The sequence below is a fragment of the Lichenostomus cassidix genome, chromosome 2 (genome assembly GCF_008360975.1).
Source record: "Lichenostomus cassidix isolate B80296 chromosome 2, HeHo_3.0, whole genome shotgun sequence".
In the NCBI taxonomy this organism is placed as follows: Eukaryota; Metazoa; Chordata; class Aves; order Passeriformes; family Meliphagidae; genus Lichenostomus; species Lichenostomus cassidix.
The window spans coordinates 91,701,828-91,724,627 of NC_139482.1; the positions used below are offsets into that span (position 1 = coordinate 91,701,828).

Consider the following 22,800-nt stretch of genomic DNA (forward strand, 5'->3'; position numbering starts at 1 on the left):
ACCAGAAATGCTTTTGACAGACAATACACGGGAAAATTGTAGTAGGAGAAGGGGGATGGCTTTAAACTCATGGAGGGTAGGTTTAGACTAGATCTTAGGAAGAAATTTGTTACTGTGAGGGTGGTGAAGCATTGGAACATGTTGACCAGAGATGCTGTGGCTGTGCCATCTGTGGAAGTATTCAAGGCCAGGCTGGATGGGGCTCTGAGCAACCTGGTCTAGTGGAAGTTGTCTTGGCCCATGGTACAGGGTTTGGAACTAGAGTATCTTTTAGGTCCCTTCCAACCCAAATCATTCTATGATTCTATGATTTCTTTTGGATTTGTCTTTTGTACCAAGTGCTAAAGAGGTTTTGAATTTAAAGAGCAGACCAGCAAAGCGGGGCCAGAAATTTTCCTTTCTTTGGCATATTTTGAGATTCTAGATTTACAAACTGTTTATCTCTGCAACACCTGTCATGGCAGGGAGTGCATTCAGTCCTGCTGCTGTCACTGTCCCCTCTCTGAAAAGCTGCTCGGGCTGCTGCAAGAGATGTTACAGGACAAGGAGGCAGGAAGCAACAGGCAGCACACAGCTAGTGGGGATGACTGGTTATCCCACTAGGACTTATGGCCAGTGGTGGGCAAGGCTGGTGTTGCTGTTCATGGGAATGAAGAGCAAGGTTCCACTTTTGGGCACAGACTCCGTGCAGCAGCAGTGTGTGCACCACAAGTTCCCAAAATTAAGACACTCCCTTCCATGGACAACACATCTGCCTGTCCATCAGTCCTATGGCCAACACAACTGGCACACCTGTAAGAGAACACAACTCTTGCCAAGGCTCCTCAGATGAGACGAAGGAAGGAGAGAAAAAAGATGCTTGCCAACCTGTTGATACAATTTTATTCCCTTTACCATCTTCTACTGAATTGGTTTTTTAACCCTTTTTTATATCATTCACAGCATGTGAATACATCAGTGTCCCCTGGTTGTCCACTGAGCATAATACAGACACTCAGATTGCTGCAGAAAAAGGAGTCAGAGGTGATGCCAAGAAAATGTGCTAAAACAGACCACTAGAAACTGAAATAATGTTTTGTTGCCTCCAATCTGGGCATGGCAGAATGGCTTCAGTTATTTTGCAGGTCATGAAGACACAGCAAATTTACGAATCTTAAGGGATGTAGCAGGGATGAGATCGATATGACCACAGAAACTTGTGAAAAGTCAGTACAATTTATGTTTTGATACTGAAAGGTCTCCTTTCTGTTGAACTTCCCAAACATCTATATATGGTCTATAAAACATGCAAATTCAATCACATGGTTGATAAACACAGGAAAATTACCGTTTTCTGCACTTCATTATAAACACAGTTCTGTAGGACTGATGGAGAGGAAGCTTCAGGTTTCTCACTTTCCTTTGTATTACTGAGTGGGGGCCACGCACCGAGATCAGCTGAGTGTGGATCACAAGAGCAGCGACAGTGAGGTTCACCACAGATCCTCCTGCCTGCCTCTCTGGTCTGCCAGCCATCAGCAGTGTGGGCAGCAGACACTTCAGCTGGGAGGGACCTGTGAGAGTCACCTACTCCAACACCCTGCTCAAGAAGGGCAACTTCAGAGTTAGATCATGGCTAATTAACAACAAAATAAGACACAACAGAAACACCAGGGATAAGTATGCGTGTTGGATGTAGAGCATCAAATGGAGAATTCATAAGAATTTTATAAGTACCTTTTCACTTAACCACTACTTAAAAAAGATATTTTAATGGGACACTGGTTCATGATCAGCTCTCTCAGGTAAATGCGCCATATCCAAGAAACAGCAATTGTAAGCTATTTAAATTTAGTAACAAATTGAGCAAAGGAAACTTAATGTTTTAATCCAAACACAAGCATTAGATAAAAATCCTGATACCATTATCAAACATAATAATGGCTTTCATGTTCTTTCAGATTTTTATATACTTTTTTAGGAACTGTCATTTAACCTTGTTAAATAGGAGTTTCTGGGTTTTTTTGCAGGGGGATCTCTCCAGATCGAAGCAGAGGCATATGAGGAGAGAACTGAGAGCAAGCATGTGCTCTTGCAGTCAGTGTCACGCAGCTGAGGGTCACTGAATCTGCTCCTCATTTACTTCTGTACAGCTGGAGAGCTCTAACAGTACTCTGTCTGCTCTGCTCATATTTCCTTTTTACAGGGGACAGACTTAATCAGAAAGCTGGAACAAATTGCACCTTTGGTTAAACCATCATGCATTCTAACCGTTGCTTCCTCTTTCCCGGTATCTGACATCAGAGCCATGCTGTTTGAGGAAGTCACAGTTGCAGCAATTGTTTCTAACTGCTGCTCCTGTCTATTTTAGGCTGGCTGAGAATGATCCCATCCCTTTTGACTTTGATTCTGAATAAATACATTTATATCTGCAACCTGTACACTAAGGACCATTGTTTAAGAAGATCAGAGGACAAGACATTTCTGCACAAAACAAAGGAGCAGAAAAGTGTGGCTTTTAAAAACAATTTATTTGTTTTGTATTGATTTGAGATTCTTTACCAACAACAGCACTTTGATTGATACAAAATCACAATGAAGTCACAGTAGTGTGATGAATGCTCCTTTGACCTTTAGATTGTTGGCCTCATTTCCCCACTGCTGTGCCCCTTAGGTTGTAATTTACACCTGTGGCAAAGTGGTTACCAAACCAGCATGGTAGCAGTTTATAGCATCTTGTGCGAATCACAACACAAGAAAGGAGGCAGGGGGAAATCAGGCCCAGTGCCTTCTCCCACAAGGCATCAAAGAGGGGATCTTTTATAATTTACTACAATACTGCCTAAAGCACCAACCTAAAGTGAGGCCCTGCCAGGCACCCTGCAAACATGGAATAGTGGATGGCTGCTTGTTGCAGCCCAATGGCTTGGCTATGGAGGGAAGCTGCTGCTCATTAAATGAAGGTGTGTGCAGGGGAAGTGGCTCTTTGAGACCTGGGAGAAGCTAGGGCAGTTAGTGAGCTCTAGGGCTAACCACAGGCACACAGCCCCAGGCAGAAGGGATGGAGCCCCACTAGTGTCCCCCCCAAATCTACCCTCCCAAGCAGATTAGCTTGTGCAGAGAAACCTCTTTAAACCCTTGCAAGGTGCAAGAGACCAGCAAACATGCAGAGGAAGTGCACAGGGAAAAAGATTTCTATAGTTGTGCACATAAGGTGGGAAGGTCAGTGTTGGTCACATCTACAGAGCTTTGCTAGATCACTCCTAAGACTGCCTGACTCAGGTTGCCCCAGAGTAGAGGAACCTACCTGTGTCCCCACTGAAGGTCCTCAGGTGTCCCAAATGCCTCCTCAGGCGGAGACCAGCTCTGTGCTCTCCGGCCTAAAGTCAATCTCCAAGCGCTCCAGGGGGGAAGAGGTCCATCATGGAGGTTCTCAGGTCATCTCATCCTCAAGGCAAATGTACCTCAAGGCCATGCTAAAACCTCACTGAAGCCCTAAAAAGGGGTTCTGCCTTACTGAATGCTATCCAAGATCACCCAACAGCAGATCCACCTGATCACATACAGGCGTGCCAAGGCTGGAGCAAGGAAAGCTCAATCCATCATCTCATGGCCACCAACTAAGGGCCACAACACTCCTTTTCTGGAAGGAGCATTCAGGCTTGAACAGAAAGAGGAGATCTTATATCTTATACAGAAGGTGTTTTGAACACATGAGCTCCTGGGCTCTCACACAGAGATGGCTTTTCAGAAGGTTCAAGGCAGCTTAATGGCTTGTCTTCCTCTTTGTGAGCAAAGCAGAGGGAGCTGAAGAGCAAGGTCTGACCAAGGCTTACCAAATGAGTACACAACTGTGCAGCTCTGTTTCTGTCTTCTAAATATCCTGCAATTCCCCAATGTGTATCTAAGACACTAATTTTGAAGGCACCCAACAGGAACCAGGATTTGGCTTTTTTGCAGTGTTGTAACAGGCAAGCTTGTAGGAAACCTGTGTACAGTCTCCCCTGCACACTAGTGGCTCCAGCACCAGGCAGGCTGTGTGTGAGTCCAGACTTTGCAAGGAAATGGAGGTGACAGCTAACCTGTGCTTCCACAGGCTCTCTCTACTTCCAAGATGCCTTCTTGCTTTCACAAGCACCCATGGGACAAGTTTATTAGTAGAAACTCTGGAATTACCTAATTTAAACCAAACAGTGGTTTTGCACCAGTTATTTGTTCACAGGGTCTTCTGCAGACCCAGATATGATGAAGCCTATGAGGTGTCTCGAGCATAATTTGGGGCAGTTTGTTCTGTGTGGTCCTTACAAGAGACAGCACATGACTCAGCTGGCTAACCACTAGAAAGCAAAACCATGCTTCTCATAAGCTTTCAATTAGAAACAGTAAATTAACAAAGCCACAATCATCTCTTAAAAGCTCCTTTTTCAAAGCAAGCCTTTCCACTGCCCTTTCTGAATTCTTAACAGGATCATGAGGTGAGGACAAACTTCATCACCTTGTTTGGAGGTGAGAGCAGAGCCAAGTGCAACCTGGAACATCAGGAAGGTTTTGGCTAGAAGGCAACTTGCAGCCTCCCACCACTACTCAAGGCAGTGCTAGCTTCAAGGCAGACCAAGTTGCCTTGCAAGCTTTCGATGTCCCTGTGGACAGAGACTCTACAATGCTTCCAAGAGACCTGTTCCAGTGTTTGACTAACTCTCCTGCTGAAAAATTTCCTTTCTACGGTCAGAACTTCCCATCCTGCACCTTGTGACCAGTCTCTTGTTCTTTTGCTGGGCAACTTTGATTGTAGCCTATCTCTATCTTCTCTGTAACCCCTCCTTTATATGGTTGAGCTTAGCACTAATATCTCCCTTTCTCCTTTTCTCCTGTGGGCCAAAAACCCCCAGTTCCCTCAGCTCACCCCACTGTTACACACTTCAGCCAGCACAGGAGCATTTTACTCAAAATTAATGACACTACTCTGTCGCTGTTGAGCAGCTAGCAGAGTAATGAAGGCACCAGTTCTCAGTGGCAAGAAGGAATGACCTCTATTGTTTTGATTTCATCATATATATAGAGTTTTCAAAAGTCACCCAGATTGGTCAGTCAGAAGCCTTCCCCCAGGCCTGATTGGCCAGGCCTGCACTGCCCAAGTTCTGGGACACTGTTCCAATAACATCCAAACTTTATCTTTATTTACAAAACACAAGAAAATTCTCATGGGAAAAGCCTGTGCTAGCCACACTACTCTATACCTGCAGAGGTCAAAACCAATGACCTCAGGGTGTCACCCCAACTATTTCAATAATAAAACCATTTGAGGGTTTTTTTTCTTCATTTTATATAGATTAAATGCTCACATAACCCCACAATAAATTAAAAATTACACAGAGTTATATTTTATTACAAGCTGCATAAAATACAGCAACAAATGATACCCTAGCAGGTGACCATCCCTCTCTGCTAGGCATTAAGCCTGCTGCTTGGCCAGCTGAGCTACACTAAGCATCAGTTAAAACCTGCAGATTGATCAGACCCAACTGGCACCTGCAGAATTAATACCTGCAATTTTGGTGAGCTAGCTAAACTAATTGAACTGAGCAGCACAAAGTTATCAGATTTCACTCCTTCTCTTTTCACACATAACTCCTGACGTTCTTTGCGGGTGGTTGTGAGAAACTGCATATTTGATTTAGTTTGAAATTTGATCATTTTTGCAGGTGACTGCAGCTTTTTAATGCAAACATGGAGGTATCTCTTTATTCTCACTGGAAAACAGAGAGGGTTTGGTTTTTTGTCTTGCCTTAGGAAACTGCTATTGGATATTCAGCGACAAGCAGTCTGAATAGATAGATTTAATTTTTGCTCCAGCCCTGGTAACAATAGCAATCCTAACATCTCTTGTAATTACCACCCAACATTTCACCCACAACTACACAACAGCCTCTCTTTCTGTATATTTAATCACCCTCTCTGAACCTCCAACTCCACTAATGGAGCTGCTGGTTGATTAGCAAACAAATAATCACCTGAGTGCCAGACCCAGACAGCTGCACCGTGTGTGTATGTCACTGATGACCCATCTGCAGGACTCAGCAAATGCCAGCTGCTTGTCTTGGAGAAAGCCTGGCAGCAGGACACTGGACACAGAGAGTGGTGCATGCATACATAGATGCATGTCTGTGCTTGTATGGATGGCAGAGAAATAACACCAAGGAAAGGACGGAAAATGTCACAGAAAGGAAAGATTTTTATCTGCTCTTCTCTCATGGGAAATTTGTTTCTTAGTGTTCCTCAGTGTCATAACTACCACACCATCTGCTGAAGAGAAGTTTTGGTGTAAGCCCAGGTAGACAAAAAATGAGCTGGCTGCTCAGAACATGCAGTGAGAGGAGATTTGGTAAAGTGGTCCTGACTAATGTGGTGTCTCACGAGTTTTATACTTTCTAAACACTGCAAGATGACAAGCAGTTACGACTAACAAAATGTTTGGCAAAATCTCCCAACTAAACCAAATTTTTACATTTGTTGCACAAAGTGACTGCGTAGTTCAACCAAAGGTGGACTTGTAATAACTTTGGCATTATCCACACAAATACATTAATATTTTGGTATTGCAGTCATCACCTTGAAAAGCAGTTAGAGATTCAATGCCAGCTGCAGCATTTATATGCTAGAATGCTTCTGAACTACATCTGAGAATTCTCATTTAATGATGTGATATTTTATTTTAAAATATACATTTAGGTGTGTGGTGATTATTCAGAAAAGTTATAAAGCCTATTCAAATCCATTGGCTTCTCTAAGGCTAGATCTTGCTCTATTGTTTGATTTTCTTGACAAAAATGGCATTAATACTTTAGTGGAACCTAGGTTTATATCAGAGACTTATTACACTGAGCAGTGCAAAAATGAAAAAGAGAAGACAGCACTTTAGAAAGTAAGGATTTATTGGGCACCCTTCCAGTTGGAAAAAGATTAGGTTAGAGGTAACCCACCTTTTTAAACTAACCATGAGTGAAACTCAACTACCAAGTGTAGATGTGCATTAACACTTTAATAACATACTTTCTTTTTTTTTTTTTTTAGGTATAAGGGAGACACTAGCAAAGACACAGTGACACAGTCAAACTGAGATAGAGAAACATCAAACTTTTCCTTTCTATGTCAGTAACTGTGAATGTCTGATCAGATGTTGCAAGCAGGTAAAGGGATGGGAGTAGCAATAAAGAGCAGATATGTTTTGCCCATCTATGCTATAACCTGGCTGATTACAGTGAATGGGGAATGGGGAAGAAGGAGAAGGGGAAGGGAAAGGACCCTCTGTCTATTACACTTATCTCTTCTGCCCTAAGGCTTTAAATTCCCATCCATTTGTTTAGATTGTACTTTGTCTTCAGAGCAACACGTTGTCTTCTGTGTTTGCCAAAGGAGACACAAACTCCCTTAAAGACATCCTTCTAGCTGAAATTGTCCACCAAACCAGAGTACTCCCAAGGTATAAATCTATGTGAGGGAATGCAAGAAGCCTATGCAGAGTTCTCCCAAATATTTCTCTGGTAGGAAAACACCACTGTGCCATTAGAAATCTCTGCTTGTGCAAACAAACTTGACAGCAAGCACAGGCAAACCTTCTGAAATATCTAATCTTAGAAAATGTACTAAGCTGCTTGATCCACATGATAACTAAATGCTCCGTGAGCTATATCTATATTGCTGGACCAAAACTTCATTGCTTCTACATTTTTCCATCCATACCCTGGCACTTAATTTTAAGTATGTGGGATCATCCATAACCATAATTTGCCATAGGTGAATGGTTACCAGAACCAGAGCATAATAAGTGCTAGGAAAAAGAGGAACTAAAACCACACTTGACTGTGTGTGTGTTTTTAACAGGTAAGCAAAAGAAGAGAGTGTGAGCAGCACCCTGCCCTCTGGCTTTGCTGCGCACTGTTGCAGCAATGACTCCATGAAACATTTTGTGTGCATGTGTGTTGGTAAATCTCAAGCAATACTAGATTTCCTAAAGTAGGGAAGGGAGCATCCATAGCCCCACCTACATTGGCTACACACCAGTGGCCCCCCACTGGCACCTGCAGAGAGTGAACTTCTGCTACCTACAATCTGTCAGAGCTCACAAAATGAACCAAATCCTTTCCTTCATAAAACAGCATTGCATGGAAGTATAGATGGGGGGGGATGCCAAACTATGTTATTCACCATTTGCCCTTAAAAAGTGGTATGAGAAGTAGTTTGAACAATTCTCTTCTGAACAGAACAAACTGAACTCAGTGCCAGAAGGCCTTAAATGCTGGCATCCACCTACTGGGTCAGAATTTATATCATCTGCATCTATGTGACGATTATACATTTCTTTCCAAATTGTTGATAAAGGTATTGAGCAACACTGAGCCAAGAATAGCTTCTTATGCAACTTCAGTTCAAAATTTACAGCACTCCTCTGCCAGCTCTTCTAAAACAGAGATTTCCAATCTGGAGTGTGCAAAGCCCACTGATGGTCCACATGCATCCTCAAAAGAGCAGCCAAACACAATTACAGCTCTGTCTCGCTGCTTTATTCTGGAGTCAGGGAGAGATTTCTTCAGAAGGTAAAAACTTACTGCCATACTTGGGCTCACTTTCTGACAGTGAAGAGAGAGGCTGCCGTGTAGGTGCTTTCTAACAGCTTCTTCTATTTTCACCATTCAGACAACTACAAGACATACATGCAGGACAGCTCTTTTTCTTCTGAATATGCCACCACATGTGCTTTCAGTATCATGGACAGCAATATTTTCTCTGTAGCTGAATCACAGAAGTCACTGCAGGATCAGATTCTTTAGGGATAGAAAGTGGAGAAGTAGTATTAAAGCAAAACCAAAACATGCAGCTGAAAAAGCTGGTCATGGTAGTAAAGTTTCAAATCATTAACAGAAACTTACTGAGGAAAGCTATAATCCAGATACTAGCCAATCAAAAGGAGGTAAAGTTGGAGCAATATGTAAAAATTAAAAGATCAGAGAGGACAGAATCAGATGGCACCTGAGAAAGGAGCACACATTTAAATGTGAAATAGCACATAACAAAAGAAAAAACCCAAGGAAGATAATGTAACAATGACACAAAGAAACAGAAACCACCAGATATGACAGAAAATTCTAGATAACAATATTCATAATACCAGCAAAGATCCAAGTCAGTCCCAGAAAACGGTATACAGAATTTGGAAGCTGAATTCAATAAGTGTTGCTCATTATCAGTGGCACACTGGGGAAAGAAGGATGGGTAGAAAGACAGACAAAAGCAAAGAACAACTTTTCCCATCTTCTATGTTCATCTCACCATTGCATCAACATCTTTCCCCTTCTATGCACACACACACACACACACTCTCAATTTCTTTCCTTGCTTCAGCCTTTTGAATTCTGCCTCTCATCAGCCATCTGGGGTCTCCTACAGCCTTTGTTCCTTCTGTGTAGAAATAATCAGCCCTAATAATAATCCTAGAAATAATGAAGCTTCTAGGATTCCTAGATATGCGGTTACAGAAAAATGTACTTACATAGACGAAATTAATGGTGAAGTTCAGCAAACACTAAAAGAGAGACTGAGAGATCAGTATACCTCAAGTTACTGTAAAATTATGAGCTGAAATCACACAACTTTGGATCTCTGGAAGAGGATGCCCTGCATTGCAGTTTCTTTGTTGTCTTCAGAGGTTGATAGGCAATTATGTGTTGAATGTTATTCTTAGAAACTGTTGCTTAGTCAAATACAAATTTTGGGGTAAAATAAGACAGTATGAACAAGGAGGGCCACAAATCTTGGTCAAAACTAGGAAGAAAGGAATGCCAGGATAATGAGTAATTTGCTTGTGAGGGAAATTCACATCACATGAGAGAAAACCAAACACAGGTCCCAGCTCTGCCTGATTCACAACAAGAATATGAAGGAAGCCAAGTCAGTCTTTCTGTGGTTCAGTGACTACTAATACAAGACAGAACAGACGCAACTGGAAAGCCTTTGAAAGTCCCACACACACTCCCTTGCAGAAGGCGCTGTCTGGAGACTAGGGAGGCCACAGCCTAGTTTCAGCTGAGCAGGCACTTGCAACCACATTGAACTACCTCAGGAATGTGTTGAAATGAAGAGGGTGTATTTATAAATCCTCAGTGAGCTTGATGGCTATTCTGCACCTACTTTCATGATACTCCTCTCTCACAGGCCTCAAAAAATGTACAGTCCTGGTGGTTCCACTACAACCTGTTCTGCTCTGAAAGCTCAGAGGAGCAATATACTGGCTGAAGCAAGTTGCTTTTCCCTTAAACATTTGCTTGACTTTGTTTCTTTTGTTCTTTTCTTTTCGTGGAAGGACATGGACTGTGTACTTCCTAGTATGAAGGAAACTGAAGCAGAGTAAATGAGAAGTCCACAAGCTAGACTTCTCTAAGTTAGGCTCATTGCAATTGTATAATCTAGGACAAAGGTTAAAATCAATATCAGCAACAAAAGCCAACCAAACACAATAAAGACACTCAAGAGCAAAAATCAAGAGAAAGTTTCAGGAGTTATGACTCAGTTACCAAATGATTTTACAAGTGCAAAACAAAGAAAAGTTCAGCAGAAATTACTTCAAACCCTCTGAAGAAGCATGAGAGAGACCTGTAGACAGACAAGATACACAGACTAAAACTGTGAAAGACAATTAATTCTTTTCTTGGTAGCTATCAGGAACAGGAAGAGCAACGCTTCAGAACACACTTTCTGGAAGCAGAAAAAACACAACCATTCCTTTGACAGGACACATGTAAAAGAAAAATGCAACGTCATTAAAACATTCCTAGAAATTTTTGCTCTTGCCCTGACCCAGAAGCCAGTCGGTCTCATCTTGACAGTACTTAGCTTTGCATCTGTGCAATCACAAGGATATCTCCTATTACGTACAGATGACGTTCACAATAGAAAATCACAGAGAAGTTGTTGACAGGGACCTGTAGAGATCATTTAGTCCATCCTCTTCCTTAGCACTGCGGGTATTCCCCTCACTAGCTCCTGTCAAGCTGTGGTTTGTCTGGCCAACTAGTGAAAATTTCCTAGGGTGGAGAATGCACAGCCGCTCTCAGTAACATGTTCCAGGGCTGCAGTACCCATCTCATGGGTTTTCCCAGCCATGCAATTGGAACCTTCCCACAGCAGTTCTTGGCTGTAGCTCCTTGTCATATTGTCTGCTACTAAATGCCAGAGTTTAGCTCAGTTACCTTTGCTGTTCCAACTCCAGTTGCTGAGGGCCATTGCTAAGATCACAGGCTCCTCTTCACCAGACTAATCCCTCAAACTCTGCATGTATTCTTGGTCCTTTACTATCGTGGTAACTCTCTCCTGGGCTCCCTCCAGCTTCTTCACAGCCATCTTTGAACAAAGCAGGGAGGAAGGGGGGCCAGCAGGATACATGGTTCCAGGTACAGCCTCACCAGTGCCAAGCAAAAGTGGATGAGAACAACTTTGCTTGACCTTCTGAGTATGCTCCTTCTAGCCCAGTTTACTTTACAATTAATTATGGCTCAACCATGCATAATTCAACCACTCTAGCACAACTCTGAGGTCCTTTCCAGGCCGCTGGTTAGCTAGTATCCATTTTGTACCAATGCTGTAGTTACCCTGCCCTGAATGCAGAAACTTGCATTTCTTCTTGCTTAATCTTATGAAATTTCTGTTGTCCCAATCTTCAACTTTCTGATGATTCCTCTGGACTAAAGCTCTGCCATTCTGTGTGTCAATCACGCCCCCCCACTTAACACAGTCTGCAAATTTGCTAACGGTGCCATCTGCCTCCTCATACAGGCCACTGCCTTCTTGTCTTTGCTATGTTTGAAAATGAATTTCAAGAAGATGTTCTTTTTCAGTGACTGAGGTGACAGTAACAATCATATTGTTCCTTGGATTCTTCTTTTTGACTTAATGAAAGACAGGTATTTCAGCCCTTAGCCTTTTTCCAGTCTTCATGGACTTCTGCAAAACACCCTGATTTTTCACACATGATAGACAGCAGGTAACACTTTTAATGTCAGATGAATCTCATCAAGTCATAAGGGTCTGAATATATCCAGTTGTGGTTGTCCCTAGCTCATTCCTCCTTTCCTGTTGGCTATCCTCCATAACAAATAGTGATGGTATAAATCTTTGTCTGATGCAAAAGAGACTTTGGGCATGCTGTTTTGTAATACTTGTCACTACATTGTTCTTCCCCATTCACTGGCAGGCCTACATTCTCTATGAACTTCTTTTGTACTTACTGTTCCAGTAGAATCCCTTTTTGTCACCCTTAATGGCCTCTCCTTGACTTAACTTCAGCAGGGCCTCGACCTTACTCATTTTTATCAAAAAACGCTAAAACAGTACCTTTATACTCTTTCTTTGTTTATCTTTTCAACTCTTGTACATTATTTGGTTGCATTAATGGCTCACCATGCAATTCCATGCTTAGTCCAGAGCCCCTTCTGCTGGAAGCCCATCCTGCAAAATGAGGCAGATTGCTCCTCACCTCAATGAGTGGGATTGCTCCACACGTCTCAGAAAGCTGAATTTTTTTTGTTTGTTTTTGATTTTTTTTTTTCCTTTTTGGCTTTATTTGTTTGTTTTAAATCAGCCATCCCTCCTTTACCCTTTTCACCCTCAGCATCTTCCTAGGAATTTTGCCTAGGGAAATTCTCTAACTAAGCCAAACTCTACTCTATGAAGCCTTGAGTCCTAATTCTGCTACTTCTCTTCCCAGTTTTCTTCTGTACCTCAAACTCAGTCATCTCATGGTCACTGCAGCCCACGCTGCCATTTCTGCCACACTTTTGGCCCACTCTTGCCACTTTGCAAGCAGCAGGTCAGGTACAGCCCCTCTGGCACTTGCATAATAATCTGTGATCTGCATAGTCTACAACTTCTTGAGTTGATCACATGGTGCAAGCCCAGCAAGGCTTACAGGGACAGCTGAAATCTCCCAGGAAGACAGAAGAGCAGTCAGGAGAGTTCTGTATTTGTCTGTAGAAAGCCTCATCTTCTACATCTTGTTCAGGAGATTTTGGTCAGACCCCAACACAGCATCTTCAGTGGCACTCTGTCCTTAGGCCTTGACTCTTGGCAGACACATCCTTGGATTACTGACAGAGCTCTGCAAAGTCAAGGAACACTTTTACAGAGGGGACAGCAACCCCACCGATCTTCCCTGAACAGACTATGCTGAGTCAGGACAGCATTCCAGTCAGGATCAAACACCATAGTTTATATCTTTCACAAGACCTCCCACCAGAAGTCTTAATACCATTAATTTTGTGTAAGACAGTGTTACACAAAATATTACTGCTCTGGTTTCACTTTTTTTCTCCATCTTTTCTTCATCGCTTCTTCCTATAATCCTATTAACTAGTATTTCAGCTTTCTAGGGTTAAGCTTTCCTTCTACATTTGTATTTCACACACTTGAGTTCCTATCCTCCCTGGCATTAGTGTAACAATTACCTTTTAAAAAGTGATATGTAATATAACTGGGGTGAGTGTTGGGGTTAAGGCATAGGAAAAGAGGAGTAACAGGTTCCCAGTACTCGTAATTTGCAATCTATCAAACTAAAAAAATATGAACATGCCTTAAAAGACTCATAGCAATTAAGCATCATTTACAAATGTAAGCAAAACTATATGATCCAGTTATGGTCATTTATCATTATTATGAACAGGATAAACAAGAAAGGGAGATAGACCTACAGGTGATCAGGAAGAGTGAATAGACTATAATTATACTACTTTTTCTCAAAAATTCATTGCAAAATTATGTGCAATAATTATACCACGGTTTTACTGAAACCAAAAATGAATTTTAAAATATCCTTTACTTACACTGATTACATTCTACAATCCTTTCTATGGACCTAAGAGGATAAAATCAGATAAAGACACCAATGTTTCTGTGCTAATCTTCCAACAGAATGCCCTACTAGCTATTGTTGAACAGCAATTAACGACCACAAAGAAAATCCAAAGGAATAACAATTCTGTGGTCTCCAGAGGGCAAAAGCAGATGCTGCATTCTGATTTCTCCCTATCTTGTGCTGTCTCCAAGTGGGCTTTTCAAAATTTGGGAGGCCACAGACCAGAAACATGGTCTCCAAAAGGCCTGCAGGGTTCAGGAAGTGATGCCTCGTTTTGAACTCATCCTCCCACGCTTATCTCTACGTCCCATTCCAAGTCTTTTTCCCTGCCAATAGCACCTGAGTCAGGGACTGGAGAGGGCATTTGCCAGCTTCAGGGGAAGCTCTTATTAAGCCAGGAATGACCTGCCATGCCCAGGAATAGCTCATCACAACTAGGTGCCTGGATTACAGGATGGTTGAAGTGACTCCTGACGGATCCTGTGTTATCCAGATGCTCTACTCACACATACTGATTCTTGCTTATGCTAGCAGCTGCACCTACTTGTCCAGGGGGCTGTGGTGCTGGATTCAGGTAATGGAGAGGGAATCATCCCTGTCTAGCTGAACTGCTACATCCTGGAACATTATTTTTATGAAGGGCATTTCTCAGACACAATAAGCAGTAAAACAATACTGAGATTTTAAGTGACTTCTTAAAATCTTCCACTGTAAGTATGGCACAGTTCAGATTTTTTTGTCAAGTTGTAACTGGTATCTTCACTCTAAAAATTCTATTAAAACATGATTCTTCAAGGAGCAACATTAAAGCAAGCATGATTAAAGAATTCACTGTGATAGCCATGAGGGACTCTCATCTGTCTGTATCTTAAGCTCTCTTTCCTCCCTCTGTTGCCTGAAAGAAGCATCTTTTCACCCCAGTTTTTCTAGAAAGTTTTCATGATGAGGAATAATCAAGGACACAGTTCTGGTAAGTAGGTGGCTTCTGTGCAGAGCTCTTCTTCATTGCTCTTGCCAAGATGAATAGTGCTGTCCCACTCTTCCTTGCCCAGCATTTTACTGCTGGGGAAGTGTAAGCCCCAAAATGTGATTTATTAACCTGCTAAACAACAGAGCCAAATGCTGTAGAGATCCTGCTGTCAGCATCCAGCACAGTAGCTAGAGGAAGGTTTGTTCTCTCATCTAATCTCAATGATCACTACTGATGTGAGTCATGTTTCCCACACTCTCACCGATTTCTCACCTGTGTGATGTCTGAAAGGGGATTTTAGGCACCATCTCCTGCCCCAATTACTCACACAGAGCTAGCACCCTTATGCACAGACAGATCCAGTAATTAGACATCTGTCACACCTCAGGCTTTAAATACTCCAACTTTTTTGCATGTAGGATTTCATAAAACAACCTTGGATTTCCTGAAGGTGCAGTGCAACCACGGCAAATTTTGGTTGGCACATTTTTGGGCACTGAAAGTGATTTTTATTTATTAGCTTGGGTTTTTTAAGTCCTTAAGGAGTAGAGTTTCTTTTAGGCAAGTACACGTAAAAGCAGGAAAGCAACAGGCAGTGCGAGCCTGAATCTCACAGAGAGACAAGATCTTTAAAATAGTATTTCCGCTCCTTTTGAGGCTACAGCCTGTGGTTTCATCTGAGGTACCTGTGTGGCAACCTATTCAAATGAGCCTACAGTCTTGTATGTTAAAAGATATGTGAAGGAAAGAGGAATTTCCAGTGGAAAATGTGATTGAATGGAGAGACGTTCACTTGGACAATCTCTTACCAAAGCTCAGCAACCAACTAGTGGTATCTGCCAGTCTCTTTTTCCACGCCATGAGGCACTCTGTCTTTACTGCTTACATCAATTAGAACTCATAATGTCATTACTGGGCACATCAAAGCATCACGCCTCCCTTCAGAAAGGCTCATAAGTCTGCCCCCTCACATTGTGGTCTGCGAGGAACTATGAATCCTCCAGCAGTTAGTGGTGTGTTTCACACCTCAGCTCTGGGCCCTGAGCAGTGTTTTTAGGCTCTTATAGCCCTGACAATTAGACACCATTCCTTAGGAACCCTGAGGCTTAGTCAAACATTCTCTTTTTTTCATATTAATAAGAACTACTTTTAGAACACGATGCTCACAATTTAGAATATAGTTAAGAAAATAACTCATCTATTAACTGAATATTTCTAGACTGAGGTAATAGTACAAGACATTGTAAGTATATATGCATTTACAGACTTTTAAATCAATTGTTCTAAAAATTGGCATGTGGGATTTTTAATCTCCCAGGTAACTTGTATGTGCAAGTATAACTATTGGAACCACAAGGATGTTTTGTAAGCATCAAGCTCTATTCCAGGTACAGGTACTAATTATAACAATAACTGAATTTGTCAACATGCCACTGATGCTTAAGGGAAATGTCAGATGAGACAGGGCCAATTTGAAAAGGACAAAGGGAATGTAAATATTATGGTTTGAGGTTTGAGGGTTTTGTTTGGGTTTTTTTTCAGTGTTATACCATTGCTTTTGGCTTCACTTCCATTATATGGTCAGTTTTCTGATCTCCTGACTGTGTGTAGGGGTGCTAGAGACACCACAAGAGAAGTGACAAGAATGTGTAACTGGGGGGAGATAGTCAGCAGTGGTCCCAACTTAAATGTTGTTTATCTGCAGCCTGAGTTTACAGTTTGTGAAATTATTCAGGGAAGTGCAATGAAAGGATAGAAGTGAGAGGTCAGTGCTCAATATGTATTTTACATATCTTGTCTTTGGGGACTGAGGCACCTCTGCCTGCTTGCTTTGAACATCCATGCACAGCAGGGCCAATCTTAAGCACAGAGGACAGAGCTGTCTTGGGCAGCAGTTTGACAGCCAACCACAGCCCTGATGCCTGCTCTGTACACTGGAGCTGGTGAGAGCCATGCCAATGCAGCTGCTGACTCCAGTGAGAGGACAGAGCCAGAGGTTTCAGCTGAGGTCTTCACTCTCATCCCATTTAACAATAGTAACAAGTTGCATTCCCCAGGCTCCCCCCTCTCTCTCTGAGCCAGCTTCTTTCCCTCCCTTCTCCTCTCCCACAGCATGGGTCCTACGCCAGTGTCTCACTTCGGAGGTAGCAACACTTTTTGGTTTGCAGTGCCAAGAAGCCCTGAACAACCTCTGCAATTTGGCTGTGAGGAGCCCAACTGCACAGCTGTGAGCAGAACAGCTGCTGGCATTTGGGAGTCCTGCAATGCACAAACCTGTAAAGGCCGGGAGGCACAGGCATCCTCATCCTACCTTAAATGTCCGGCTAGTGCAATGTGCTAGATCGAATGCCTTTGGAGACACAGTGGCCATGAGCAGATCCCTAGAACTGCAGCCTTCTGCTGCACACTGCCATGGACAGGGTGGTTATTGTGGTTCAGCAGCCTCACGTTATCACTGAAGGTCATCAACCCAAACAGGCAAAATCAGACTGACAACAAGCAATGAAGGTTTATACAGTTACCCACCCAAATGAACCTGATTCAATCTAAAAGACCCTTCCATGGCAAGCAAGGAAAACTATCTGAAGACTGATATCTTCTTTAGAATGGTTTCTTGCAAAGCTCTGAAGCTGAGTGGCTCCAGATGCCACCAGCACAACTCTCTGTGCTGTTCTGTATCGCAGTAGTGGGGCCACCACAAAGAGCTGCTTGTGGAGCTCATCACAATAATGTCACAGAGGGGTTTTGTGGTTGGTTGTTTTTGTGTTTTGCTTTTTTTTTAAAGGTCAAAACAGCTGAAAACTGCAAAAATGAAATTGTATCAAAATAAAATAAAGTTTTGCAAAATTGAAGGCAAATGCAGTCCTTTGTCCAGTTGAGCACATAAATGTAGTTTTCTCCCGTGTCCTAGCACAGACACATCTGAACTGGAAGCAAGGATAATCTTAATAAATGGCATTTAACTGCATATTTTTCATTGAACTGGAGGGGACGGAAGCAAAGAGCAGAAAGCTAAGACACCTGTTGCATGCCTCCTTCAAAAGAAACTATATAATACTAATTGCAGGCGGTCATAAAATCCCTTATGATGCCTCAAAGGCATTGGGTCAATGTGTTAACAATTTGGTTCATATATTTAGTGGAAAATAAAGAGAAAAGAACTTCAAGGTATGCTTGGTTCCTGCAAACTTAAAACTTCAGCTGTATAGTTTGATGAGTGGTTTTATGCTGGAAATTCCTTTCTAGTTATAGAAAGAGCAAAAAAACCAACACCACTCCAGATCTAATATTGAAATAGTAACAAGGAGGGAAAAAAAGAAAGATTTGGAGACGTTCCCCAAGAACGAAGGAATTATGGCTCTGTAACCAAAGGACTATTTTTTCTTCCTTGCTTTCTCAAGACAAAACTTTCTGTCTAGTCTCTCTAAAAACAACATCTTTGCTTTTCAGGTGATGTCTGCTTCACTCACTGAGCAAGGAAGTGTGAGGAAGGACAGCGTCTGGGGAGAAACAAAGCCAGGAGCACTTATTGGAAGGCACTAACTATATCAGAAAGAGTACTTCAGATGCTGATTTAATTGAAATCAGGAATGTAGCTGGAGAAAAGAAACATCGCCAGCATACCCTGGAGAGCAGTGCTGAAATATGTGCTACATTGACCACTGACAATCCATAGAGAGCTGGCAGGTCACACTGTGCTGGCTCTTCTCCTTGTTTCCAGCTGCTAAATTACATTAAAGTCAGCTTAAAATTCATTAAACGCCTTCCTATTATTACTTTTCCACATAAGCAGTTGTTATAGCTGCTGAAGAGACATTGTGTGATGGTGACAGTGAAGAGAGAGGCCTGAGTAAATATGAATGGGAAAGGAGAGGTGATTTTGACCAGGAAAACGCTTGGGACCCTTCAGAATTTAACTGCTCTTCAAAAGATGAAAGCAGCTGCAGAGTAGATTGTGAATTCAGATGCTTAAATGCTCCAGAGATACATTAATACTGATTGTAGAGGTCATGTTTTGTTTGGTAGTTTTGCATAAATCTCAAACCAGTCAGAATCACCACTCTGTGAGACTGTCATTGCAATGATGCTGACCCAGTGTCACTGATAATTACAGGTAATTTCAAGTGCTGTCATTAATTTGCCTTTTCAATCTCTCAGCAAAGCCTTACAGGCTTTGTCCTGTATATAATAGTATTGAAGGTAATAAGATTTCTTCCATCAGGGATTTAAGGAATTGGATTTTACTCAGATTTTTTAAAAGGCTTTGCACTATTTCTTGCAGGTTTTGAAAAAAGTAGTTTTTTATAAGTTTTCACTGATTTCAGTGGAAAGTTTTTCCACAGCAGGGTAGAAAGGACTGAAACTCAGGTGTTACAGAAATACACAGTTAGTCAATTCAGAAGGGAAGCTCCTTTATAGGTGGAAGTGGAGGAGAGAGCAGAGGTCCTTGCCTCCATGCACACGTAAGCTTTTTTGCTTATGTGAAAGTTTTTTTTATAAAAGATCAAAACCAAAATGATTCTTTGCTTGAATTCTGGCCTTTAATGGCAAGACACATGCAACAAAGAAGAATCAAGTAGCATGAAATAAGTGCAGCTTCCCCAACAGGACAGAAATGACAGGCCAAGCCCAGTATTAAATGGTATTTTGAAGTCAAGCATCAGGCACAGTGCTGTCCACTCATTACCTGCATCAGCTGATGTACATGAGAAAAACATATCAAAGGGCCTTCAACAACACCTTCTAGACTGACTGAAAGAATTAACCCACCAATTTTCCTGGGAGACTAAAGTATCTGCTGGAGGAAGAAACTCTTTTTAAATCTAAAAAGTAAGATATAAACCTTTTTTTGTGACTCATATGACTTAGAGCTGTAGAGAGTTTTTAAAATACTATTTGCAGTTTCTGCAGGGAAGACTTTCAGAATAGCACCACTAAAAATAGAATCAATGACTTTCAAGATTTACTGTCCATGCCCAGAAATCTTGAAAAAAGTAGAATATTAAAATAATATAGGTCCTACAAGAAAGCCATGCCTCTGCATATCTTACAACTGGAGTCTGCATAGGAGATGCAGAGGTCCATCCCCTGGAGATCACTGCTGCACGCCATACAGTTCCTCTGTTACCAGCTACACAATGCTGCTCCCAGCATACAATAATCATGTGTACTTTTGCCTCATTCTGATCTTCACTAAATATTTGGAGCTGAATTTGGCTTGTCTGGCAACTCAGGTGCAGCAGAAGATATGAAATTTCTCATGACTGTGGGACTCCTACGAGGTGGGACTGTAGTGGGAGCAGCCACATCAGCTATTGCAAACGAGGAGAAGAACAGAAGACTGATGAGACTCTTCTGAACCTAAGGGTCTTCCAGGGATCCCAGTTAATCCTGCAGGTTTCTTCAGTGGAGTATCTGCCTCTGTGGAGAGATGAGCTGCAGAGCCATCGGCTCTCTGTGGGAGAACTCATTTCATGCTCCAAGGTGGAGCTGTTCTGCCCCCGCATGGCAGGTCACGGGCAGAGCACAGAGACAGACCTCTGCTGCACACTCACAAACCCATCAGCTCATGGCAAAGCGTGCCAAAGATTTTATGCCACATGGAAGGGACCCGTGTTAGTGCTCAGAGCACCGTGTTCTGTTACAAATGCACATGCCAGAAAATTGTAGGAGCAAGGCAGCTGAAAGGAGCCTATAAAAAATTAATGGCTGACATAAATACCAACCTCCAAACAAAGAATGGTCAGAAGGGAAGATGCAAGAGAAGTGAAATCTGTGACTTATTACAGGCTTTGTGATGGGTTCTTATTTGGAGTACTGATTGTAAAATAAGAGGAATTAAAGACAGGTTTTGGACAAGATGCCAACTTGGCTTCTGGAAGCAGAGGCCAAAACTGTATATAAAGTGCAACTGGGAAGGAGGTCCTGATGATGTTAACTATTCCACAGAAGCAAAGAATGGGGTACAGATCTAGAAGGAGAGGGATGGAGTTAAAAGTTTCTGTGGAGGAATCCAGACAGCCTTTTAGGGGAGGAGAAAAACTATCTCAGTAGAGAGAATTAGCTCACAGAGCATAGGAAGTTCAGCTCTCATGATGAAACATTCCCATGAGAGAAGACAGTCCATCCCATTATCTCCCAGGAGAGCTTAGGCACACCAGTAGTCACTGAGAGCTAAACAGGGTCTTGGCTGCATTCAGCTGACTCCTCTGAGAGTGGGAAGAAGATCGTGACTGTTTCCTGACTACATTCAAACAAATGTATAGAGCTTTTATGTGGGCAGGGGCATCTGGTTTTCGCACCATATGCTACTCCTTTTGGAGTATAAGTATATAGCTGAGTAAATGCAAGGGGTTGTTTATATGATGAGCATGAAACAGTCTGAAATGACACCAGAAGCCACTAGTAATAAATAAATTCTGATTTTCATCACAGGGCTCCAAATTCTCTTGGTAACCTTTTCACTGATATGCTTGACCTTAAGTGAGATGGACCTTGGCTATGGATGGAGGAAAACACCATTAATTTTTAGGTACACTTGATACTTCCTAACATCTAAAATGTGACGAATGAAACAGAAAAACAAAACCAAAGTAAACCACAACAAAACCTAACAAAATTCCATCACTTCCCAGTTGACGCTCTCACACTGCAGTGCTTTCCATCAAAGATGCTACACTCATTCACTGGCAAGGTGGCCTTTGCTACTCAGTGTAAGGGAGCTGTGATCAAATGACTAAACACTATTCCTCATAAAAACCTGAAAAAATAAATATTGTAAGTGGTGCAGAAGTGCAGAATTTAAGAGGGCACCACAGGCTTCATTAACAAGTGCTGTGGAATCCCTTCTGTCTTGAAAAGGTTTCCATCAAAACACTTCTTACAGACAGCACAGAAAGGAACATCACAGATTATGTGTATACAAAAGAATAAAGAAGAAGTAATTTCACTGTCTGTGGTGACTGACTTTATTAATTGTAGGTTGGGAGAAAAGATGGTCAAAATACAGACTACTGAAAACAAAGGGAAAGCATCTGCCACAAAGGGATTACGTCTCAGACCAAAACCTCTGTGCATCAGTGTGTTTGTACCTGCATATATATTATTTGCTACCAGTTTCTGCTGGTTTCAGTGCATTTCATACTAATCTTATCTCCTATGAAATGAAAGAATTATTTAAAAAAGTAATGTTTTCCTGGAAAAAGTTTGAAGAAACATCTTGAGGAGTACAACCATTGACAAATAATACTGGTGGTACATGGAAAAATCATACATACAACTAGCATGATGAATTTTCTTGACAAGAAATCTTCAAAGAATATCGTACAACAGAGAAAGACTGAAATAGTGCCAAACATGATACATAAAGCCCAGACATAGTGGAACTGTACAGAGAAAGTGGTACAAGGATCTGTTTCTAGCCAGGGAAGACATCTATGATTAACCAATAACTGGCAGGCATTTGCCATTCCAAACCGTAATAACTTTCAATCTGACTTAATTTAGAGTTTCCACAGCAAAACATTAATATTGATGCCCAATGGATTTAGGTAATACACACCTGATGTATCATGTATGCACATATATACATATCTATTTCTGTGAATACACCTCCATGTATTTAGGAGTACAAATGCAGAGCCACTAATATATAGTTATGTGATTAGACATGGACGTAGTTAAGTGGTGGTTTTATATTTGCATCTGTAACTATAGATAAAATTTTGGCACATTATAAAAACACTGATATATATTAGAGGTTTCTTTCTATATCCAGAAGAAATAGGATGTACGTACATGAGATAAAGCTGTACGTAAATATCTGGCAGCCTGGCACACTGAGTAGGCCTGAGCTCTCACTGAAGGCAGGGGCTGAATTAATGTTAGTTTCCTTTCAACCATGACAGGGAAGGAGGAGGGAGGTCTGGAAAGCACCATCTGTTTTTCCAGA

General features: G+C 41.8%; 1 protein-coding gene and 1 long non-coding RNA gene across 2 annotated transcripts in view; both read right to left on the bottom strand.

The window, feature by feature from the left end:
* SEC61B (SEC61 translocon subunit beta) overlaps nucleotides 1-22,800 on the bottom strand; it is a 79,669-nt gene that overhangs the window by 35,706 nt on the left and 21,163 nt on the right. The window lies entirely within an intron of this gene.
* The window catches only part of LOC146441769 (uncharacterized), a 34,956-nt gene continuing 14,647 nt past the window's right edge, over nucleotides 2,492-22,800 (bottom strand). Inside the window, exons 2-3 of the long non-coding RNA XR_014850040.1 lie at nucleotides 5,217-8,801; nucleotides 2,492-4,948 (exon numbers count right to left, since the gene is read on the bottom strand). This is a non-coding gene — a long non-coding RNA (uncharacterized LOC146441769). The remainder of the gene's footprint in view (nucleotides 4,949-5,216; nucleotides 8,802-22,800) is intronic.